The 4,837-nt window shown below is 44.3% G+C and overlaps 1 protein-coding gene across 1 annotated transcript in view; it reads left to right on the top strand.

Annotated features, from left to right (window-relative positions):
- The first annotated feature begins 50 nt into the window (after positions 1-50).
- KLF3 (Kruppel like factor 3) overlaps positions 51-4,837 on the top strand; it is a 25,956-nt gene continuing 21,169 nt past the window's right edge. The window contains exons 1-2 of the mRNA XM_010710289.3: positions 51-2,618; positions 3,182-3,220. The gene's annotated coding sequence lies outside the window, so the exon portion shown is untranslated. The remainder of the gene's footprint in view (positions 2,619-3,181; positions 3,221-4,837) is intronic.

Here is a 4,837-nt window from a genome sequence, read left to right as displayed (position 1 = left end):
CTTGGGGGTCGGGTTCGGCCGTGGGAAGGGGGGACGGTGTCAGAGGATCCCAACGTGGCGCCGCGCCGGGTAGCGCTGGGGTGAAAGGAACGGCGGGTTCTGCGGCTCCGTCAGAGAGCAACTGCTGCCCGGCGGTGGGGAACGCCGCTGCAAGAGCTCGCCGTTGCAAAGTGCCCGGCCCGGCCCGCTTAATCAGGGACGATACGGGCTCTCGGAAATAGGTTTTCCCGCATATCGTCACCGAGCGTAGCACCACGTTGCAGCGAGGTCGGTGAAATTCAACCACGCAGCGTCCAGGGAAGCACCACGGTTAAATATGGAATTAGAAATAACGACCGTAGTTCGGCTCCCTTTTCTGGATGTCGCTTTGTAAAGCCGAAAAGGGAGCGGGATATTTGCTTTGGAGCGGAGTCAGCGGCAGCCCGGGGACGCCAGGCGCGGATACTGAAGCGGGCGCCCGAGGGCTGCGTGGGGCGCGCAGCGGAGCCGGGCCGCCTCGTGTTCGTGCCGCTGCCCGGTAGCGCGGTCAGGTACCTGCATTGTCCGCTCGCTGCGTTCGCTTCCCGGCCCCTGAAAGAGCAGGAAGTGGAGCTGAGCTCTGAGAGCTGTATTGTTACTAGAAGCTCCGTTTGGGTGGCGGGAGGAGAGCTTTGAAGACTTTATTTAAGCTAATAATATCCGTGAATGCTCGTTACCTGCACCCAAGACAAAGGATTACACGGCTACACGGTAATGACTTTTTCCACTGAGCGCTTTTAAGACGCGCGTTCTTGGTAATTGCATGAGGAACTCCGTGTGAGAGGAGCTCTATCTGGATCTGATAATCCTGCCTGACCCTGGAGAGTTACTTCAGACCGACTTTCATATTTTTAAGAACTTTTTGTCTAATATCAAAATACAAAAACCTGAGGATGCTGATATGAGTGACCGCTTCTGTTTTTGTCCAAGCAAACAAATGCCTTTTTTTTTCCTCCCCAGAATGCACTGTGCAGACTGTGCGGGAGACTGGGGTCAAGGGCAGGGAGAAAAGATACTAAATGTGTTGCTTCCTTCCACGAGGAACCGGACAGAACTTCCTCTAAGTAGCAGAGCCCTGAGCGAGCCCTGAGGTGCTCTGGGGATGTGACCTGTGCAACCAGTGCCTGCATTGCCAACAGCGAAAGCCTTCAGACAAATAGCCGTGTAAATGTGAGCGAGATCAGACAAAGGTTCTGAGATTTTGGAGATAAGAGTTGTGCAACACAGGTGCTGCTTACAGTCCCGAATACTCGACATGAAGAGGAGCTGATAGGTCAGCATGGAGCCGACAGCTGCTGGAGCTGCTGCTGTGACCCATCATGTAGTTTGCTGTGAGGCAGCCTCACCGTGGATAGCATTAGGTGTCCCACCTATAGGGTGCAAATAACCAAAGCGTGTCAGGGAAGATGGTACTGAAACCACAGCTTTGAAGGAAAGCACGCCTTGAAGTTGCTGTAATGGGCATCTAGGCGAGATGCACCCTTGCTCTGCCTCCACCTTGAGAAGTTCGTTTGTTGAGCTTAGAGAATAACAGTATTACCTCCACAGATCACAAGGTGAGGTGTGTGTGGGACAGAGTGATGGGGAAGGCAAAGTTCTGGAACAATTTGCTGAGCTGTGCCAGATGAAGGAGGCCACGAGAAGCCCTGTACAGTTGAAAGCAGTGCCTGGTGCCCCATGCTTTGGATAAGGACTGGCTGCTGGGAGCAACGAAGCTGTGCTGCTGTTCAGCTACTGGTGATATCAGTCCAGCAATAAATCCATCAGCCCGGGGAAGGCTGTAGTTAATCATTGTGACCCATGGTGTCTGAAAATCTCCCACTCCTTCGTGTTGTGCAGGGCGCCTATTTGTCAATAGGGCAGGTCCCCTGCATAAGGACAGTGTTTTTCTTCACACCCAATGAACAAACACCTCCACCCACTGTTGTTGTTTTAAAAGACTCCAGCTGCTCATGAATATAGGGTCAGGGAGGGCCGCCTAAATGTTTCTCTGTGCTTTCTCCCCAGTGCAGCCAGCAGAGCTGTTTCCTGTTCTTTGTTTCAAGGCTGGGGTTTGCGTCACACATTCCAAGTGGCATATGTGGTGCTCTTTCCTGTTTCGAGCTGTTTTCTGGTGGATTGGTGGCCTCGTCCAGGCCCCTTGCCACTGCCCCTCAACTCCCTATCCCCACCCAGTGAGTTATCATGTCCCTACACACACAGTTGCTTAAGATGCCTGCATTATGTCATCATGAGATTTCCAAGTTAACCTTTAATGTGCACCCGCGACTCCTAGTATGTTTATGGGGGTGACCTGAAGAGCTGCGCTCCCTCTGCTGAGAGCCAGTTTTCTCCTCTGGCTTGTGATGCTGGCTGGGCTGGAACCGCTCCATTAAAGCCACGGAGTTAGGCTGGTGTGAGAAAAGAGCCCACATCTGCACAGTCATCTTTCAGAGGGAGCCTTGGCTGCCGCCCTCAGCCAACCTGGATGGCCCACTGTGAACGCTTTTCAGTTCCAGTTCTTGAAAGAAAAACACTCTCGTTATCCATACTAGAAGATTCTCTGTCTCACAGATGTAATGCAGAAAATGAGAGTGCTGGCTTTTCTTTGGAATAAACAGGTATAGCTGTTCTACATTCGGTGTTTCCATAGGTGCAAAAATGGTTTTTCAGTTTTGTTTTTATAGTTGACTTCTCCCCATGCTGATATAGAGAAACATCAAGAGGAAATGAAGAAAGAGAATGTAAATGTTTCTCTTGCTTTGGGTCTGACTGCTGAGGAGCTGAAGGACCCAAGCCAAAGCTTATTGAAATCAGGAGAAAGGCTTGCATCAAAATCAGTGGGCTTTGAATCAGGCCCTGGATCAAAATGTAGGACGGGCTATTTATTTCTCTGTCTCTTCCACGCTGGGATATGCATGTTTCCAGTACACACTGTAATATTCCAACTCTCCTATTTCATCAAAAAAAAATCATTTTTTAAAGTAGCTTTTTAGTATCTGACATTGCTTTTTTGGATGCTAAGAAGTAATTGTTTATGATCATTGTGTGTTTTAAATCTTAAGAAGTATTTGAAATACATGCTGTAAACTTTCTCTCTTGGGGCTTAATTATAGGGGGAAAAAATTACAAAATTATACGCACATCTTTACGTTAGTTTTCCTTTTTTTTTTTGTCTGTTCAGAACTCCAGATAACAAGAAGTATTTGTCCATACAGTTTTGGTAAGTTTTTGTATTGATTATTTTCATTTGTTACTGTCACTTATTTTTAGTTAATTATTTTTACTTAATTTGCAGAGGATTTCAAACTTTGACTCTTTTCCCTTGACAAAGGAAAAGGGTTGCATTTAACTGCAGTTTGATACTGGAAACTAGCATATAGTAAAAACAGTAAACGTGGTTCACACCTTTTTGTTGCTAGAAGTTTTACAAAATCCAAGAAAAATTAAAATTATAGTAATTTTGTAAACCAACTTCTTAATATTAATGAGTACTGCTAACAGGAGGTCTTCTAAAGTTCCTTTATACTGTCAGAGTGGAGCTTTGTGTTTTCATTCCAAGGCTAGTTACTTCCAATCCAGAATATGAAGTTTGTCAGGGCTGGCTTGAGGAGAGATTTAACCCTTCCCTATTAAGGATTCAGTTGATGCTAAGCCTTCCTTTGAGGGCCCTGTAGCTATAGTGGATAGCTCCCAAGGGAAAAAAGTGCAAATGTACATCAGCCAAATGGAAAGATAAAGCTCTGGTAGGCTTTTAATAGTACACTAAGTCAGAGTAAAATAATAATAAATAAAAAAAAAAGTGGATGGCCTGCCTATCATGCAGTCAGTATACTATCAACAAATGTGATCCATGAAGGCATGTTCAAGAGTCCAAGCTTCTTTGATCACATCTGTACCCACCACACTCTCCAGCTCTTCACCCAGTTGTTTTTATTTCACTTCTGGAGTACGCAGAAGTTCATTGACATTTGCCCTATATATTCAAACCCTCATTCAAATTCATCATTTAAATTATTTTTCATAAATGTACACTTCCTTTATTTATGATTAGATTTTTTTTCTTCTAAAAATCTCTCTCGTGTTTCATGAAATAGTAATATCCTTTACGTTAGAGAACAGTATTTTCTATCGTTCTTCCCCCTTAATATGAAAAGTTAGGATTTATACTTGTCCTTTAAAATTATCTTTGAAATTAACTTTTTAAGAAAAACGTAATAAAAAAGTTCAGTTTGGAAGAGAAAGATTTTCATACCATTCCACATAGTTCACTTGTTTTCAGAAGTCTGATCTTTTATACTCACTAGGCTATTTCTCTTTCTAAGCGGTAGCCTGAGACAGGAAACCAGACAGCAGTCTGCCCCGATAAGGGAGAATATTGTCTAATGGAGGTGCCTTGAGATTTTTTCTTTCTCTCTCCCTTGGATTCAGTAGATGTAGAACTGAAGGTTTATCAGGGTTCCATTTTTTCCTTGATAGAAATGAGGTAATTTTAGCGAGCACTGCAAGAACTTTTTTTGCCCATTTTTTTTTACATTCGAGAAACCGATTTCCAGACACGTGGCTTCAAAGGGCCTGCAAGTGTTGCAAATTTAATTGAAATACTGATTATTCTGCTACACAGCTGATAAATGAACACGTCAAAGCAATTCTAGGTCAGAGTGATGTCAGCAAAGCTAGACTGTGTGAGCTGTTCAAAGTTGCAGATTTTTCAGTGTAGAACGCAGATGATTTTAACACCAATAAAAAGCCAAAATAGTCTGAAATGCTTTTCTGTGTTAAATGAACAAATAAAATTTGCTGTTACATAAAAGAAGAAAATCTAATTGTAGTGGATTTA

The sequence above is a fragment of the Meleagris gallopavo genome, chromosome 4 (genome assembly GCF_000146605.3).
Source record: "Meleagris gallopavo isolate NT-WF06-2002-E0010 breed Aviagen turkey brand Nicholas breeding stock chromosome 4, Turkey_5.1, whole genome shotgun sequence".
Classification (NCBI taxonomy): Eukaryota; Metazoa; Chordata; class Aves; order Galliformes; family Phasianidae; genus Meleagris; species Meleagris gallopavo.
This window is presented reverse-complemented; position numbering and strand designations above follow the sequence as displayed.